A 20,786-nucleotide genomic window follows, 5' to 3' on the forward strand; every position below is an offset into this window, starting at 1 on the left:
GTTCATAGTAGCACTATTTACAATAGCCAAAACATGGAAACAGCCTAAATGTCCATCAACAGGTGACTGGATAAAGACGATGTGGTATATTTATACAATGGAATACTACTCAGCCATAAAAACCGACAACATAATGCCATTTGCAGCAACATGGATGCTCCTGGACGTACTGTTTTTTATAAAGAAAAAAATTGTTTTTCCAATTTTAAGCTTTTTGGGGTGGATAAGTTCTTAATTTCTAAACTTTTTATTTATGAAAATAGAGCAAGAGGCATAGCCATAAAAGAGATTTTGGCTTTTGGTAGATGGACTCCAAACATAAGTAAAGTAGTGGCATGATTCCCATGGTACTGACACTGTTTTTTATATTGTACATATTGCTTTTAGCACTGATGACTTGCATTGAAACATTCATGAACTTCTTTCTGGGATCAAAACCTGAATAGTGAGAGAGCTTGTCAAGAGTAGATTATATTATTCAATCTTTAATAAAAGTCATTCTCAGCATTTATTTGGCACAAGAATTCCTCAAACACTCTTCGGACATTTTTCTTTCTTCTTAACATGTAGCAGTATTGCTAGGATAAGGAACCTGATTTTTGTGGTTGTTTAGTTGTATGTAGCATTCCAGAATTAATATAATTGTGAGCTTTTCATTATTTGCAATAAGATTATCTCTTTCCTAAAGATCCCCCTTCTCCAGAAAAATGACATACAAGTGAGATAAAGTACAAAATTAACACTTTAGAATTGTGAAATAATTGAACTAACATAAATTTTAGTTGCTATGCAGCCTAATATCTTAATTGAATAGATGATAAGACTAAACAAACAAAATATAAATACAAAACAGAAACAGACTCACAGACATAGAATACAAACTTGTGGTTACCAAGGAGGCAAGGGATAGACTGGGATTTTAAAATGTCGAATAGATAAACAAGATTATACTGTATAGCACAGGAAAATATATACAAGATCTTGTGGTAGTGAAAAAAAAATGTGACAATAAATATGTACATGTTCATGCGTGACTGAGGAATTGTGCTCTACACTGGAATTTGACGCAGCATTGTAGAATGACTACTACTCAATTAAAAAAATGTAAAACAAAAAGAAGAAAAGAAAAACAAAACAAAACAAAAAAGACTAAAATCCAGAGAAGTCTTCACCACAGGCAAAATTATGTTAACTGCTAGTGATAATGAAATTTTTACTTTGAATTCCACTTGCATAGTATTACCACTGCTCATTCCATATGACAGGAGAAGGCTGACTTCTGTGTTGTGGAGAATATCAAGATGTTCTTATAATTGATGCCAAAAGTCTGGTTATTATTCACACTTTCACATCATCTCAGTCTCCTGATTGGATCAACTGCATGTGCATTGTTCACTCCATGAGAATTCAAGGTAATAGTTAGCTATTATCTAACACTAGAGATAGCAGATAAAAATATCACTTTTGAGCTATTTGTTAAATTATTGGGCAAAAATTCAGAATGCTTCTTTGTTTATCTGTTGGTGGAGATAGCTCTCTAAGCCAGATCAAGAAAAACTGGGAACACCCATTCCAGTGGTTCAGAATATTGGGAAGTCAGCAAGAGTTCAAGATGAAGTGGGAAAAGAAGACTCTGCATTTCCATGACCCAGTTCTGCTTGATACATTTTAAGAGTGACAAGCAGGTGTTTGTTGTGGATGAGCAGGACTCTTGGCTTTGCCCTGCTGTGTCTTCTGGATGTAGTCATGAAGAGAATTCAGTTTCTGTGATGAGTGACTTTTCAGTTTCTCTAAGGAGGGAAGGTGGGCTACTTACTTATTTGTGAGATAGGAAGGTGCAATTAATATTACCAGCATGATGGCTTGCAGTGTGGTTCTGCTTTTAGTGGTCGTCTCCTTCCATGGGAGTCACTTTGAAATTTTAGAACAGATTCAAAATGTGATCTAAGATGTTTATTTTTTATTTAAAAAAGAACTGGATATTTTCTACCTACATAGCTCTGCATAACCCTTAGATGACTATGAAATAATCTTTAGAACAATCAGAATGGTGGTTAGCTTATATGTGACCTTTGTTGTTTTTACAGAAGATTCTCTCTTGGTGGTGTCAGTAGCTGGGGAGCTCAAAGTATGGCATTTATCTTCATCCATCAACAGCATTCAGGTTGGCTTGCAAAACTACTCTTTATTCTCCAATTTCAAGCATATTTATTGAACATTTTTAAATTATAAGGGTGTTACCTTCTCATTTTTAAAATTCCAAATGATGTAAAAAAGTGTAAACATTTTTCCTCCATGTATTTTTCCTATCTCTCTTCCAAGGGGTGGGCATTGGTAACAACTGGATGGTATCTTTCCAGACTTTTCTCTGTGTATATACAAAAGTTTTTATTTACAACCACATGCCCCCACCAACAAACACTACTTACAGTTTAATATAAAAAAAATCCATCATAGGGGTATATTTCTCTGTCCGTTACAACAGAAGACCCCCTTTCTTCTGGGTATGTGTGAGCCATGGCTATTGTGGGCAGATTACAATGAATAACTGGGGGTAACATACACTTGGGGCCCAGTATATTCATCTGCTCCCTGGCATCAGTCTACAAGTCAAGGTGATGGACAAAAAAATAGTCATTGGGATTGTGCTAGTGACAGAACTGTTTTGAATGCTCCATGCTCTGGGCTGTCTTTCAGAATTTCTTGGTTGGGAAAGCCTGGGAATTGTGTTATCAATACTGAGCCCAAGAAACACACACAGCATCATTAGCAATTTGAGAACATAGTATTCTAGGTGTTCTGTGCTGTCCACTCTTTTGTTTTTTCAAAGCATTTTGTTTTTCTATTTTAACAAATAAGATACTACAGGGATTTTAAAAAACTCTTTTACTTTTTCGTCTTATCTTTCTGCCACGTCTGAAAAGCAGTAACTCCTTCATATCTTTACATTTTCAGAAGTCTGCAGCATATTCCCCGACAGGAAGTTAGATGCTTGTGTATAACAAATCCTTGAATTAGAATGGGTTTCCTCTTCACAGTTTCTTCTACAAAGTAACTTTATTAGTTCAGAAAACTCAAAAGGGAAATGGGACGCTTCTTCCTCCTCCTCCTCCTCTTGTTCCCGGGATCGGCAGCGGCAGCGGCGGCGGCCGCGAGTGACTCGGCAGCGTCTCTGGCTCCGCGTGCGAACCATGCTGACCAACAGCAGAGGCGGCGGCACCTCCTTTGAGGAGGACCTGGACTCGGTGGCTCCGCGATCCACCCCATCCCGGGGCCTCGGAGCCGTCTCCGCCGGGAGGGGTCGGGCTGGGGATCCGCACCGTGAGACTCTTTGGGGAGGCCGGGCCCGCTCCAGGGGTCGGTGGCGGCGGGAGCGGTGCAGGCGGAGGGGACGCGGCACTGGATTTCAAGTTGGCGGCTGCCGTTCTGAGGACCGGGGATGGAGGCGGTGCCTCTGGTAGCGACGAGAACAAAGTGTCCGAGGTTGAATCATTTATTTTGGACCAAGAAGATCTGGATAACCCAGTGCTTAAAACAACCTCAGAGATACTCTAATCAAGTACTGCGAAAGGAGCAGACTTATGCACTGTGGATCCAGAGACACAGGCACGACTAGAAGCATTGCTAGAAGCAGCAGGAATTGGCAAATTGTTAACTGCTGATGGTAAAGCCTTTGCAGATCCTGAAGTACTCCGAAGACTGACATCCTCAGTAAGTTGTGCACTGGATGAAGCTGCTGCTGCACTGACACGGATGAGGGCAGAAAACAGCCACAATGCAGGACAAGTGGACACTTGCAGTCTGGCAGAAGCTTGTTCAGATGGGGATGTGAATGCTGTTCGTAAATTGCTAGATGAAGGCAGAAGTGTAAATGAACATAAGAAGGAGAAAGCCTTCTGTGTTTGGCTTGTTCAGCTGGGTATTATGAATTAGCACAAGTATTGCTTGCTATGCATGCTAATGTTGAAGATAGGGGCAATAAAGGAGATATAACACCCCTAATGGCAGCATCCAGTGGAGGTTATTTAGATATTATGAAGTTATTACTTCTTCATGATGCACATGTCAACTCCCAGTCTGCAACAGGAAATACTGCGCTGACTTACGCCTGTGCTGGAGGATTTGTTGATATTGTGAAAATACTATTTAATAAAGGAGCAAATACAGAAGATCATAATGAAAATGGACATACCCCCTTAATGGAAGCAGCCAGTGCAGGTCATGTGGAAGTTGCAAGAGTTCTTCTAGATCGTGGGGCAGGCATCAACACTCATTCTAACAAATTCAAAGAAACTGCTCCTACACTTGCATGCTACAAAGGCCATTTGGATATGATTCGCTTTCTGCTTGATGCTGGTGCAGATCAAGAGCAGAAAACAGATGAGATGCATACTGCCTTAACGGAGGCTTGCATGGATGGACACGTAGAAGCAGCATGTTTGCTTTTGGATAGTGGTGCTCAAGTGAATATGCCTGCAGATTCATTTGAGTTTCCATTAACACTAGCTGCCTGTGGAGGACACATTGAATTGGTAGCTTTACTTATTGAAAGGGGGGCAAATCTTGAAGAATTTAATGATGAAGTATACACTCCCTTGATGGAAGCTGCTCGAGAAGGACATGAAGAGATGGTGGCACTACTCTTAGTACAAGGAGAAAATATTAATGCCCAGACAGAAGAAACCCAAGAAACTGCTCTGACCTTGGGTTGCTGTGGAGGATTTTCTGAAGTTGCAGACTTCCTGATTAAGGCGGGAGCTGATATTGAACTTGGCTGCTCCACACCTCTGATGGAGGCTCCTCAGGAGGGACACCTGGAGTTGGTTAAATATTTACTGGCCCCTGGTGCTAATGTTCATGCTACAACAGCAACAGGAGACACAGCCTTAACCTACACTTGTGAAAATGGACATACAGATGTTACAGATGTTTTGCTTCAAGCAGGGGCTGATTTAGACAAGCAAGAGGAGATGAAGACTATTTTGGAGGGCATAGATCCGGTCAAGCATCAGCCAAGAAGTTCCAGGACCTTGCTGGGTGACAAAGGAAATCCTTTTCGATTGGAAAAGATTATGAAGTTCCAATAAAAAGAGATTTAATTACTAAAATAAAAAAAAAAGGAAAATGGGATACTTTTTAAAATAATAATGGTGTGATCTACTTCAGGTTTACAGGGGAGCAGTCTTCTCATACAATTTCATATAAATTACACAGAACTGTTACTAATAAAATGTTATTCCTTTTGAAGGAAAAGAAAGATGTTTATGAGAAGGAATCCAAATTTCTCAACTGCCTGAACTGCCAGACAATACGATTTTGCACATATACAGAGAGACTTCTACTGGTCGTATTGTCTAAATGTTGGAAGGTACTCTAAAATAACATCATGAATACTAGGGATATACACATGTAATTTGATTTTTACCTTTAGTGCAGTAATTATCAGAATATATTTTAACTGTGATACAAACTCTTTATGATATTAATACCACAACAAGGAATGACTTGTCTTTTCTGACTGACTTCTATCAGTTTTCCTCTCCCTGCATTTAGCAGTTTTGTATGCCAGGATATTGTATATATAAAGTATATACTAATTTTATTAATAACAAACCATAATAATAATGAGCATTTATCTCACATTATTTTAAAAAGTTGATACATGCACTTTAGAATTTAAAAGAAGACTAATATTTTTCACCTACATACATTGGTCTTATTTTTAGATTTTTTTTTTCTTTTCCTGCTTTATCACTATATTTATTTTTGGGGAATATGCATTCCTTTCTTGTAAATGTATCTACTAACTTCTCCAAGAAGAAAGAAAAGCTAAGTTACTATCACTTGATAGCATTCTTTTTTCCTTTAAAGTTTCATATACTTGGCTCAGTTAATAAACCTATATTGTCTTACTTAGAGGCTGATAACATATCTTTGAACAAAAATGTACAGTACATGATCTAACAAAAGATTTCTAGTGTATAAACTTTTGTGTGTGTGATAAATTTTCAAATGTTTAAGTTTGACTATCCATATGGAATTAATAAAATTATACAAAAAATTTGGGATTTTTGGCCTCTGTGCTTAATGGGCACATTCTGGAATGATATATCAGATAAAGTTTACCCACTGATACCCACCCTAGGTTAAATGTGAGAAAAATAAGCACTGGTAAAATGTTATCTTGGTACATGAGTGCAGTGTGGCCTGTTATTAATACTTGATGTGTTGTTGCATCAACACTGTCATCTAAACAGCCTTGATGACCATAATTTGTTTCATTTCCTTGGCAAACTAGATTGGAAGCTTTTGTTAACATGCATCGTTAATTCCATATTTTAGGTTTACGACTATTGTGATTTTTCCCTTCTTTGGACTGAAGTTAGTGGGAGCAGGCAGTTGTTTGCTGGTGGAGAGGTGCTTGCGGCTCACAGGATCATCATCTGGACAGAAGATGGTCACAGTTACATCTATCAGCTGCTGAACAGGTGGGCTCAGATGGGAGCGGAATACAAAACATTCAGGTAGCAAATGAACTTTGGGAGGTTTATTATGGAAAAATCCCTGCATGCTGCCATGATCAAAAACCAGAACAAAACAACTTTGGCACTAGAAGGTTTACTCTAGGCTTGGTAGGCTTCAGCCTTTGTATAAAGCAGCAGGGGATGAAGGAATGAGATTAACCATGTATAACTTGTACAGCTGGTGCTGGGTTTTCAAAAAAGTCACCTGTAATTATTAACCCAACAATTTCTAACTAGAGTTTAGAAACTTGAATGGTACCATCCGACTTTTGAAAGTGGGAAAGGAAAAAAAATAAACTCCAAAGTTCTAAACTTTGCTTTTTATTTTTCGCTATGCAGTGGGCTTTCAAAAAGCATATACCCTGCTGATGGAAGAGTGCTTAAAGAGACCATTTATCCTCATTTACTGTGCTCTACATCTGGGCAGGAAAATAAGGTAATGCAAGAAAAGAGTGACTGCCTCAAAGCTGTTTCACTCCGTTTCTCAGATAAGTGTTGCTTTGTCTGTAACAGAATCAGGCTTGAAAAAATTGAATTGGAGAATCACATCAAATTGTTAACAAGAAAATCAAATCCAATTGTTAATGGCTACTAAAGAGAACACTTTGCCTTTAAAAAAATCTATTTTTTAAGTCTAATTAACTGAACAATACATATTTATTATAGAAAAATTATAAATGTTTAAAAAGGGAGGAATTAAAATTCCTAACTTTACCTCCTTAAATATTCACTATAAATATTTTTTGCTTTATGCAATTACTTATTTTAATTGGAAAATTTTCAGATATTTGAAAGGTTTGAGAATAATACAGTGATCAGTCATATACCCTTTACCTAGATTCAACAATTGTCAACATTTGCCATATTAATTTCTTCTCTCTCTATATATATATGTACATACTCACACATTTTTTTCACTGACCCTTTTGATAGATGGTTTAATACAAAGGTATTAACATTTTGATGTATCTACTCCAATTTTTAAACTTTATCAAATGGTTTATATCCTTTTTTTTTCACTTCACTGTATATTGAGATCATTCTCACTTGTAGTTTGTTATTCCTCTGAATAAATTTTCTTGTTAAAACAAATAAAATTATGATTTCTGGCAGAGAGTTGAGGATGTAATTGTGAGCTTTTACTTGACTGAACTGTATATTTGACACTCCATGAAGCCTGAAAATTTAAACAGTTATTTTACTTCAGTAGTGTCAACCAAAGTGGTTTTTTTTAACCTATTGGATAGAGTCATCAGTTAATTATCCAAAAAGGTATTTCATGGAGAATGGAGTTCTGAATTATTGATGTCAACAATGAAGCATGTTACTTTTTACAGTGATGGCTTGCTTAATTAGGTAACATAGCTGTTGCAAATCCTATGGTTCAGTAGTATCTTCTTAACGTATCTGTGAGGTTTTATTGCAAAAGCTTGATTATCAAGAAGCTGTCAACCAAAAATTAAAACCCCAAGTGCCACTGGGGCATAGGCAAGCTTTAGAGTTACAGTACTGAACACTATTTCTAAAGTCATTTATGGGTGGCAGTAGACCCCTGATTTGCTGTTGATTGCCAAAGCAGTATTGTGACTTGCTGAGAAAGGCATTTCTTTAAAAAATATGCCCTTTCTTCCTTTTTAGCTCCTGAATGCATTTTTATAAGCATAATTTAACATAAAAGCTAAATATTAAGTAGTATCCTTTAGGAGCTTCTCACCTACAACAAGTATCAATGCTATACATAACTATGAGGGGAAAGAACAACAATTACAATTAACTTTAAAAATACTGATCTTATGGGAAGCCATCCTGCTTGTTTCTCAAAATGTGAAGGCACAGATTTGTGAGTCTTCTATCAATACCATAATTCTTGTTTAGACAAGTACAGTTGTTTCTGTATCATAAAAGTGGGAAGTACTTGGAAGCCAGTGAAATATGAATAGAATAATCTGAAACTAAAAGAAGCTGTCTCCCCATCCTTAGATTCTTTTTTGCCCTTTATCCAGCTAATAAACCAATTCAAACTGTCAATATTCACTAAATACAAGACTTCTTAGTGTCTCCTGCAGTTACAAGGTAATGAAGGCATTTTGGTGGGTAGGGAGGTGAATTTGATAGATACAGTGAACTTAGAAAATCATGCTCTGTAAATGTTTTTTGGACTGATGCCGCAGAATTAAATCTCAGTGTTTGACAGTAACATGTTCTCATGTGATGTGGAAACCTACCTACTGATGGCATTATAGTAGCAAAAATGGGGACTCCTCCTTCATTCCAGTAGCTTTATGAGAGTCTCCTTAGCTTCAAATCAGAGCTAATGACCACCAGAGCCTGGGGCAGGAGTCCTGGATGCCAAGACGAGGAACTGGGCTTCCCAGGGCCTTAGCTGTGAAGTAACACTGCAGTGCTGAGATGGGAGTCGGTGGGACAGAAACAACCTGAGGGTTGGGCAGATAAGGAATTTGGGTGTATGAACTAAGAGTGATGACAGCAACGATGATGGTAAAGTAACTTTTTCTGAGTCCTTAGTATTGTTAAACATACACACTGCCTCATTTACATGAATTTTCACCATGACCCCATTTTGAAATTGATGTTCAGAGAGGTTAATTCACAGCATTTGAACTCAGGCAGTTTAGCCCCAGAGTCTGGGAACGGACTTCAGAGTAAGTTCCCCAATTGTTTTGAGAATGGATAATAAGAATAGTTACTGTTTATTGAGTATGTACCAAATGCCTCGTGCCATTCTAAGCACCTTACCTTAATCAACTCATTAATCCTGACAGTAATCCCATATAGTAGGTGGTTTCATTTATTAGCATTCTTTCACACTTAGGGAGAACGAGATATAGCAAAGTTAAGTAAACTGCCTGAATCAAGTAGTTGGCTTTTTTTTTTTTTGCATGTAAATACATATATACAGTATACTGCACATTTTTTTTCAGCTTATGTATGTGTACTAGTTATTGTTTCTAAGCCCACATCTCCCCAAGCCCGCATCATCTCCCCAAGCACACATCTTCCCAAGCCCGGGAATGTTCATAAAATTCAAATTGCTAATCAGTATTATTATTATGTAATTTGTGTTATAGCTCCTAAGTTGGAGACAACATCTACTCTTTTCTAAACATACCTTCTGAGTTTAAAATTTGATTTCCATGCTTCTCTTGGGGTGGAGATTACATATTCTTCAGCCATGTAACCTCCCAGACTGTTGAATGCATAGTACAGTTTATGAATTAGACTTCCAACTTCCACCAGCATGACCTGGATGGAAAGAAAAGAGTCTCAGAAATGGGCATTCAATTATTACAATCAGAGTTGTATTCATCCTTGGAATATAATTAAAAATTATAAAGAAAAGATACTGAAAAAATATCAACTGTAGATTTGGGACCATAATCTAGATATTTAACCCCCAGCTACTTGGCCTTATTAAAGCAACTCATATTCCCCCTACTGCTTGCTTCTGCCAGAATATTTTCCCTCTGATTCTTCACCTTGGAGGCTAAGCATCAATGTCACTTTCTCATAAAGTGAAGTAATGTCACAGCCCACCTCTCATTATTCTCTTTCTCAGCATCCTTTTCATTTCATTGTTTATCTTCCCCACCTTCCACAACAGTATAATCTCAAAAGGGAGCAATGACCTGCTGTCAGTTTATCATGATATCCTCATCACCTAGCACATTTCTGACACAAGGCAGGTATTCAGAAATAGTTGTCATATAAACACATGGACTTAAATGACTAAAGTTGAAACATGAAAAAAACATGGTAAGAAAGTTAAAGATATTCCTTTTTGAATTGTAACACCCCCCCACCCCATCCCAAATGCGTATTTACTTTGCCAGTCAATTGCTTTAAGTCTAAATTGGGTTTTTACATGTGACTTGATCTTACAGAGGGAATTGACCTAGGAAAAAATAGTCAATAATAGCAAAGAGGTTGTTGAAACACAACTGCTACCCCACTGATTTTTAGACACCGGTTTCAATCAATTCAAAAGTTTATAAAGGATATCGCTAGATAGACCGGTCCAAATTAATTCAAAAGTTAAGAAGAAAACGTTTGTTGAACATTGGTGATGAACTTCAGGCTGTTCAGCACATTAGGGAGGACTGAGTCACTGCAGGTAAGATGGGCACAGTAGTGAGCTGATGGAGACTCAGAAAGGAAGACCAAAAGGCAGTGTGGTTGAATGGTTTCTTACATTCGCAGAGTTTCTATCATTGCCCTATTCACTTGCCTTAAATTTCAGACTCCTTTTTCTAGTAACAAAGTTATGTAAAATAAGCACTCAAAAATAGCCCAAGGATCGCACTGTGTATCATGAGCCCTCTGCTTCCCTCAAATAATTATTTTACTAAGCTCTTCCCTCACTACAGAACCCCTGAAGCCAGCAACAATCTAATCAACCGGTTTGTAATAACTTTTAGAAATGTAAGTGTAATAAATATGAAGAGGCCTGATTTATGTTTCATTTCCCAGTTGCAAAGTCTCTAGCACAACCCACCATCCCTCAAGTGGCAAATATCACTTCCTACTTTCATAGATCATTTGAAAATAGCTGAACCTCTCATCAGAGGTTGACGAAGAGAGGGCTGATTCTACTCTGAGATGTGTATGACAGTAAATGCTGTAGGTAATTCCTTATTGTAGGAATATAGGGTTGCCTGCTGGGTTAGCAGTCCCAGGAGACACCAAGTCTCCCATGGGATTTGCTCTTCTTCCTTGTAAGATTTGCTCCTCCTCCAGGGAGACGGTGTCTCAGTAATGGCAGGGCAGGCAGTGCACCTCCACATGGCTGCCCTGCTCATTCTACTCTCCACGCATCTCTTCCTGCCTAATCGCACCTACAGGAGATGCTCTTCTGTCCACCTGGGCAAATCCTACCCATACTATAATGTCTGCCTGCGCTTCTTAACATGAATCTGCAAATTAAACACTTTTAACTTAACTATGGGTTGCCTAGTTATTTTACAAGTATGTATTTGTCTTATCTTTTCTATTAGACCTTAAGCTACCTAAAAATGAAGAACTGCTACATCTGTGTGTTATGTCAGTTTTGTAGCATGGAAAGCAGAGCAGGATATTTTATTTATTTAGCAAATATTCACTGAACACCTACTATGTGCCCGACACTCTTCCTGACACTAGGAATTTCAGCAAAGTCCTGGTACTCACAGCACTTGAGGAGAAGAGATATAATTAAAAAAAAAAAAAAAAAAGAACAAGAATGTCAGTGCAGAAGGCTCTGCAGTGAATTAACATCAGACAGTGTGATAGGAAGTGCCTGGAAATTTACTCTAGGGTGAATGTTCATAAAAGGTCAGAGGAACAGGTAGCATTTACAGTGTCTGAAGGACAAGATAGGGCCAGCCATGTGTCTAGCAAAGGGGAGAACATTCTAGGTAAAATCAACAGTTAATGCAAAAAGCCTAAAGTAGGAATGAGCTTGGTATAGGAAATGAAGTCAGGAAGGCCAGTGTGACTGGAGAGATGTGGATCAGAGAGAGAATTAGAAGTCAATATTGGAAAGAAGATAGGGGCAGACTTTGCTGGGTGTGGAAATTTAAAGTAACAGAGTTTGAGTTCTGCTTTAGTAAGGGGGGAGACTTTTCATGGTTTATCTGAAAAGGGGTGATGGGGTCTGATTGATGTTTTGAAAAGATCACTTTTGTCACTGTATGGATAATCGGATTAGACGAGAGGTCGCATCAGGAGGAGGAAGCTATTGCATAGTTGTAGCAAGAAAACAAAATGATTAGTTGGTGCTGAGTTTTTTAACATCAAATTGGTAAAAGCCATGATACAATACATGTGCTCTAGTAGACCTACATTCCAAAGTACTACTAGCACCCTGTAGGTGGTTAGGCCCATGCTGTTCAGAGTGCAGAAAGTCATGTTGGGTCTAAAGCTTGATGCATGAATAAGATTTTGCTGTGGGAAATAGCAGGTCCAAAAGTCCAGAATACAAAGATGGATGGTGAGTAGGGGATATATGGGAAGCTGATATGCCTAGAGATTGAAAATACAGTGGGAATGGTAGAAGATGACTGTCTTACAGTCCTGCAGGAAAATAAAAAAAAAGTTTTTGGACCTGGCCTTGGACTTCTGAGAGCAATTTATATTTGTAGTGGAAAATCAGATAAGTGGCATAAAAACATCCAGCACAACCTTAAGATAGAGTCCTCTTTTAGAATATAATGTACCTGAATTAAGGAAATTTAACACCTTAAATTACATGCTTTATATTTACATTGTGGCTTTGCATAAAAAATATTTTTGTATACATTTGAAATTACTGTTCATTTAGAATAGGCAAGGATTGTCAAACATTTTCTGTGAAGGGCCAGTGAGTAAATATTTTTGGCTTTGTGGGCCATAAAATCTCTGTCACAACTACTCAACTCTGCCTTTGTAAAATAGCCACTGACAATACATAAACAAATGAGCATTTCTGTGTTTCAGTGATATTTTATTTACAAAAAGGAGGTAGAAGGAGGTATTTGGTCTGGTGGCCCAGGTTTTCCAACCCCTGCAGTAGGCAATACTGTGATTAGATTGTTATAATTAGGTATAATAGGCCACAAGAAGAGGAGTGTCAATGATAATTACGTGACATGCTAAAGGTGTTAGCTAACACTAAAAGTGATAATCATTCTGCAATATACAAATGTATCAAATCAACAAGTTTTGCACCTTAAACTTACACAATGTTACATGAAATTGTATCTCAGCTTAAAAAAAAAGAGAGCATGGGTTTTTCAGTCAGCTGGACCTGAACTTCAATTTGGTCATTTATAAAACTGGATTAATGATACCTCCCTCTAAGAGGGATTAGAGTATTATGAAGATTTACATGATGATTGCCAAACCATTAAGATTTTAAAATGATTTGTTACTACCTTTTTCAAGTTGATGGAAATTTAGGAATCAGTGATGAAAATGCCAGGTACTGGGGTTAGGGTGGCAGCTAGAGCAAGATTATTATCACTTTGATTATATGTCTCTTTTGCCATTGCTTTTCTTGGCCATTTGCTTTGCTCTCAGCATTTAAACTGCTTTTTCTGATCTGGTTTATGCTTTCCTCTAAACTGTAAAGTTTGGACCATATGTTGATGTATATACTTCATTGATTATTGGTATTATTCTATTGGTCCTTTTCATTTCTGTTGATCCCAGGATATTTGTTTTCAATTTGAAATTTTTACTGGACAGAAATAAGATGAACAAGCTTAGTTTATTTTGTTAATTTATTGTTACCCTATCCCTTGTATTGAGTTTTATTTTTCAGTGTTTCTGTTATTTCCTCAGTGTTCCAGGATTGTAGTATTGTAATTTTTAATAAAAGGGGATTTAAATAACTGTTTATTGACTCATTCATTCATTCATTTATAGTTATTGAACTCTTACTGTGTTAGACTGAGAGTAGGAAGACAAATAAGACAAGATCCTTTTCCTCAAGATGTTGGTGTCAAGTAGAGGAAAGGAATAAAGGGACATAAAAAAGAAGCTTCCCAATGGCATCAAATAAAAAGTACAGGGAAATTGTAATTTTTAATTACTGTCACTTTCTAAATGAAATCTTAGCTTTGGTAAATACAACTTGATTTAATGTAATTTTACTAAACAAATACGTCTTTTTAAATTGAAATATAGTCAGTCAATTTCTGATGTACAACATAATGTTTCAGTCATGCATATACACACATATATTCATTTTCATGTCTTTTTCACCATAGGATACTACAAGACATTGAATATAGTTCCCTGTGCTATACAAAATAAACTTGTTTATCTATTTTACATATAGTAGTTAGTACTTGCAAATCTTGAACTCACAATTTATCCCTCCCCATCCCCTTTCCCCCTTGGGTAACCCTAAGTTTATTTACTATGTCTGTTAAGTCTGTTTCTGTTTTGTACGTAAGTTTATTTGTGTCTTTTTTTCCTTTTCCTTCTCTGTCTTTTTTTAGATTCCACATATGAATGATATCATATGGTATTTTTCTTTTTCTTTCTGTCTTACTTCACTTAGAATGATCTCCAGGTCCATCCATCTTGCTGCAAATGACATTATTTATTTTTATGGCTGAGTAGTATTCCATTGTATAAATATACCACAACTTCTTTATCCAGTCATCTATCAATGGACATTTAGGCTGTTTCCATGTCTTGGCTATTGTAAATAGTGCTGCTATTGATATTGAGGTACATGTATCTTTTCAAATTAGAGATCCCTCTGGATATATGCCCAGGAGTGAGGTTGCTGGATCATATGGTACATCTGTTTTTAGTTTTTTGAGGAATCTCCGTACTGTTTTCCATAATGGCTGCACCAAACTACAGTCCCACAAACAATGTAGAAGGGTTCCCTTTTTTCCACACCTTCTCCAGCATTTATCATTTATGGACTTTTAAATGATGGCCATTCTAACTAGTGTGAGGTGATAATACCTCATTGTAGTTTTGATTTGCATTTATCTGATAATTAGTGATATTGAGCATTTTTTCATGTGCCTATAGATCATTTGTATGTCTTCCTTAGAAAATTGCTTGTTTAGGTTTTCTGCTCATTTTTGGATTGTGCTGTTTATTTTTTGTTATTAAGTTGTATGAGCTGTTTATATATTCCGGAAATTAAGCCCTTGTTAGTCACATCATTTGCCAGTATTTTCTCCCATTCTATAGGCTGTCATTTTGTTTTGCTTATAATTTCCTTTGCTGTGTGAAAGCTTGTAAGTTTAATTGTGTCTCATTTGTTTATTTTTGCTTTTATTTCTATTGCCTGGGTAGACTGCCCTAGGTGTCAGAAATTGTTTTCCCTATGTTTTTTTCTAGGATGTTTATAGTGTCTTCTCTTATATTTAAATCTTTAAGCCATTTTGAGTTTATTTTCATGTATGAAGTGAGGGAGTGTTCTAACTTCATTGACTTACATATATCTGTCCAGTTTTCCCAGCACCACTTACTGAAGAGACCTTTTTCCATTGTATATTCTTGCCTCCTAGACAAATACATCTTGAGGACCTACTAGGGTGAGTCCTTGAGGATCTACTAGGGTGAGTCCTTGAGGATGAATAAGACTATGTCCTGATTCTCAAGGAGTCCAGAAGTAATGTAGATTTAGATTTCATTTTACACCCACTCTGGCCCCTCCCCCATTGTTAACTGACAAGGTTCTTGGGTAAGCAAAATTGAAGGAATTCAGGATGGTACACACAGGATCATTAAGTTCTCCAGGAATTCCCCTTGTGCTAGCCTCTATAAAATAGACTATTTAAGAATTGATTTGCTTCACATATCTTGATGAATAATTATTGAGATAAGGTGTATTTCTCTGAAGTGGAAAATACTGTCTATATTTCCTGCTGGAATTGGCTGATAACAGTTTCAGTAGCTGCTCAAATTCTTGCTGATTTCTCCCTGAGTGGATCCTTCAGTTTTGATGGCTTTCCTTTCATAACCATTTTAGTTTCCTTTGGAGAGTCTATTACAAGCAAAATTACTTGTTAATACTAGAATAATTCCTTATTCCACTTGGAAGGGAGCTTTCTGCTGATCCCATTTCTTTTATCCATCTAAGTATTAAGAAAGAGCACAGAGCCTGCCCTAGAATTGTAGAATTCATCTTTGGAAAACTGTGAAACATGGAATGTTTCTATTGCCTCATGGGAATTCAGTGGGCTCCTCAAAACACTGTTTTTATTACAGGGAATTTCCTGTTGTTTCCTAAATTAAAGCATGGGTTTTCCTCTTAAACCAATAACATACAAGTTTTTTCCTTTAACAATTTAATTATGAAACAGCATTTCTTTAGTTTTGTTGTTAGATGATTCAATACTTACTTTAAGTTTTTTTTTTTATTTGAAATCAAAACAGCTATTTTGACTTACTCACACAAATGGTAATTTGTGAATAAAAGAAAGCAAATTAGGAAACAAAGAAACCAAGCCAAAGAAACACACAATTGCTGTTTTGGCAGTTTATGCTGCTATCCCCCAATCTGCTCATTGCAATTGTCACTTTTCAAGCACTGCTGTTTTCTTAAATGGGACATAAAGAAGGTTCTGCCCCCAATTATGTCATGGAGGTTTTTCACCACCACCAAGTATTGTCAGACACCAGTTGGGTATCCTACAATTGAACTCAATTCTGACATTATCTAGCCAGAGACAGAGTCACCTCTCACAGGTTAAAGGCTTAGTCCTACAAGACTGCTATCACCTGTGCTTCAGATTGGCAATAAATTGGAGGTGCCAATGACCCTCGCCTTGGCCTTGATAAATTTGATAGAGCAGCTCACAGAACTCAGATAAACATTTTACTTCCTAGATCACTAGTTTATTATAAAGGGATGTAAGTCAGGAGAAGCCAGATGAAAAAGATGCACAAAGGAAAGTATGGGGAAGGGCTTGAAGTTTCTATGCTCTTTCCAGGCTCCACACTCTTCCAGCACCTCCATGTTTTCAACAACCCGGAAGCTCTCCCAACACTCTCCTTTGGGGCTTTTATGGAGGCTTCATTACACAGGCATAATCAGTTAAGTCACTGACCACTGGTGATTGATTCAACCTCCAGTTCCTCTCCCCTCCTTCAGAAATCAGAGTGATAGTGAAAGTTCCAACCATCTATTCATGGTTGGCTCCCCTGGCAACCAGCCCCCATCCTTAGGTGCTTTCCAAAAATTACATTAATATAAACTCCAATGTGGTTGAAAGGGACTTGTTACAAATAACAAAAGACACATTACATATATTAACTTACATAAGTTAGAGTTTCTCCATCCTTTCCCAGCCTTCAAAGAGAAAGGATTTAAGGATGACTTAGATTCACTAATGAGTTTTTGTCATGCTGATAGCAAGAGAGGTGTAGTGGATTGGAAGAATCTAGAGAAGTTTAAATTTAGATGCATAGGAGAATGCATAGGGACTCAGTAAGATTAACATATCTTAGAAGAAGAAGCATTTGGAGGAGCTTTTCATTTTCTATTTCAAGGGAGGGACAGGAGGAAATGGAGAGACGGTAAGCAGTTGCCATGACGTGGCATTTTAGGAAAAGTATTGAATTAGGAGGAGTTTTGGGAAGTTTTTCTGTGTGCCTTACAATGTAATTTCTCCCTTCCTTTCTACTTATGAGACATTGAGGAAAGACTTATCTTACTTTTATAGGCTCTTCAGAGTTGAGAATGATTTTTTTTTTTCCTCACTGTGTCATCCTGCTAAGACCAGTTTCAAGGTAGCCTGATTTAATGGTTCTTTGATCAGCATCCTCCTCTGTATTAGCCTGATGAGGCTGTCAGAACAAACTATCCCAGACAGAGTGGCCTAAAGAACAGACATTTATTTTCTCACAGTTCTGGAGGCTCAAAGTCCAAGATCAAGCTACCAGGGTGGTTGGGTTCCACAGAGGTCTCTCTCTTTGGTTTGCATATGGCTGCCCTCCTGCTATTTCTTTCCCTGTCTGCCCCTCTGTGCATTGACACCCCTGGTGTCTCACTGTAAATTCTAATCTCTACTTCTCATGGGGACACCTATCAAATTAGGTTAGGGCCCACTATCAAATTGGAAACAGCCTCATTTTAACTTTATTATCTCTTTAAGATGCTAGCTCCAGGAAACAGTCACATCCTGAAGTACTAGGGGGTTAGGCGTCAACACATGAATTTTGGTGAAACACAGTTCAGCCAATAACATTATCCATGGAAGGAATATGTAGTTCATAGAAATCTAGGGCATATTCTGGTTAATTAATTCAGGAACATGAATTGTTAGAACTATAAAAAAATGTCAGACTAATCTACTCTCACTGTATCGATAAGAAGAATAAAGTGGTATGAGTTATGGATTGCCCAAGTTCACTTTGTGACACCTCTGTTTCTACCACTGGGACTCTGAATATTTATTTTGTACTTCATAATTCAGTTCAGTCATTCTTACTGTGCATGATTCCCTTTTCTGACTAAATCACATAATTTGTCACTTTGTGCCATCTCCCTAACCATGAGCTCTTTTTATTTTCTTTTCTTTTTTTTTTTTTTTTTTTTGCTTTGGCCTGCCACACTTTTTTTTAAAGTTTCAATTAGTTGCTATCATTTAAAAATTAACCAATTTCACTTAAGAATCCAGATTTCTAGTCTCTTTTGAAAAATCAGAAGATCTGACAACACCAGGCCCACATTCCTGCACAGTGACCACCAGCTAGAACTGGTCTCACTGCTCCCTTCTGGTGGGGCTTGCATGATGGTCTCTGCAGTTTTAATTCTCCTGATGGCCCTGGCCACCCATGTCAGCAGCCTGGCTTCTAAACTGTATCTCGGCATAAGGAGGTCCAGGGGAAGGAACAAAAGCCCCCAGATCTCAGCACATTATGGAGGGCAGGGCTGGGCAAGCAGGAAGGCAGGTCGGAGAGTTCCAGTTAGCAGCCACATCCCAGCTGCTCCCTATCACTGTTTATTGCTAGCAGCGTCGCAAGTACCCTGTGTGTATCCTGTCCTAGCTCAAGCCTGCCTTGGGGGTGGGGCTGCTGCAAACACGTGGCTTGCTGTCCGCTACTTCAGGCCATGCCACATCCTACTGGAGCTGGGCCTGAAGCCTGAGGCTTTGTCCTGGGCCTGAGGAACAGTGTGGCCTGTAGGCACAGGATTCCTTACTGTCCAGCGACCTCAGCCAAATGTACACCAAGGGTTGGCAGCCTTGTCACAGTCCAACATGATGTTGAGAACAGCGCAGGGGGCCCCACCCACGGACAGGGCCGTACGGGAATTCACACGGTACTTCACGGTGCTCAGGCCTCCCTCCCGGTCCACCTTGAACTGCTCCTGTTTCTGAGCCGCGATGGGCTTCTGGTCCCTCTTCCTCCAGGGTGGGTCATGCAGGTGGCGAAATGTCTTGTACTGGGTTGTGATTCCCAAGGGGCAGAAAAGCTGGAGCCCTGCTTCTTTGATGCGCGGGTAGAACTCGTCATCCTCACAGCCCCAGCCCCAGAAGCGGTTGGACATCCCGTTGCACAGCTGGTAGTGCTGCTTGGAGAGCTGCAGGATGCCACCGACGTGGGTCTTCTAGTGGTAGAGCGGGTGGAGCTCCGGGGAGGCCACGTGGAAGGGCCCGGCCTCGGGGAAGCCATAGTCTAGCTCCTCGCTGAGAGGGAGCAGGAACACGTGGTTCATGGCGATGTAGTCCGTGCTGCTGCCGCTCTCCAGGAAGCCCGCGTTGATGAGCGCCGCCGGGCTGAAGCTGAAGTGGTCCGCCTGGTTGAGCACGTAGATGTGGTGCTGGCTCTTCTTCCTGCTCAGGAAGCGGTGCACGTGCGGCACTAAGACCAGGAGCTCCTCGAAGCGTTCTCGGAAGGGCACCAGCACTGCCAGGCTGTGGGGGCCCCAGGACTCATCTTCTTCCCACTGCTCGCGGGGCGGCTCTGGCGGGCAGGCCCGCTATGGGCCCGGGCTCTCCTGCCCTTATCCCCTGGCCGCCCCGGCCACGTCCCCAGAGCAGCTGAGCTGCAGCCAGAGCAGGGAGAGGAAGCCCAGTAACAGACAGGCGACGAAGAGATGGAAGACGGAGCATTTCCGGGGGAGGCTGCTGGGGATCAACCTGGACCTGCCGTCCTCCCAGAGCAGCTGCGCCGCTTTCCTCCGGGAGGGGAACATCGTGGGGGGAGGCGGCAGCGCATGGGGCTCGAGCTCCCAGCCTGGCCGGCTAGGCCTCCCCGGCCTACGCCATGAGTTCTTTTTCAATTGAAATATGAATATATTTGTATTTGATTTTGTAAGTTTTCACAAGTTAAAGGATTTTGGATCACATCTTTAGGAATTTCTACAGAATCTAAGGTATATATTAAAAAATTCACTTAACTTTTGGGTAAGGACCATATAGAAAAAAATGCTTGTTAGTGTACATATTATTTCACAAGTGCTTATCCCGGGCAGCTTATTTCCATGGAGTAAGGGTATTTTTAACCTAATTCCTTAGGAGGGAAAATTATGGGAGGAATAATTCTCTGTCCCTTCATCTGAGGCAGGATTTGATTTACCCGATCAATGAGACTGGAAGAATAAACTGAATCTGTATCACTTGGCTCCTTCCTTTTTTTTTTTTTTTTGGCTTGTCTACAGAGGTTTATTGGTTTCTCCCGCAGTTTTCCATGAAGTAAGCACACATGCTCCACCTTTCTGATTATGGGATCATTTCCCTCTTTCCTCATCATTGTGGTCCAATAAGTGTTAGGCAGCAATTTGGAGGAAAGGTGTTTGCTCTGCAG

At 39.0% G+C, this 20,786-nt stretch overlaps 2 pseudogenes; one reads left to right on the forward strand and one right to left on the reverse strand.

The window, feature by feature from the left end:
* The first annotated feature begins 3,155 nt into the window (after positions 1-3,155).
* LOC105065276 (ankyrin repeat and KH domain-containing protein 1 pseudogene) lies at positions 3,156-5,087 on the forward strand (annotated as a pseudogene).
* A 13,850-nt stretch (positions 5,088-18,937) lies between these two features.
* On the reverse strand, positions 18,938-20,229 carry LOC105065257 (beta-1,4-galactosyltransferase 7 pseudogene; annotated as a pseudogene).
* Between the last annotated feature and the right edge of the window lie 557 nt (positions 20,230-20,786).

Source organism: Camelus bactrianus, chromosome 35 (genome assembly GCF_048773025.1).
Source record: "Camelus bactrianus isolate YW-2024 breed Bactrian camel chromosome 35, ASM4877302v1, whole genome shotgun sequence".
Lineage (NCBI taxonomy): Eukaryota > Metazoa > Chordata > Mammalia > Artiodactyla > Camelidae > Camelus > Camelus bactrianus.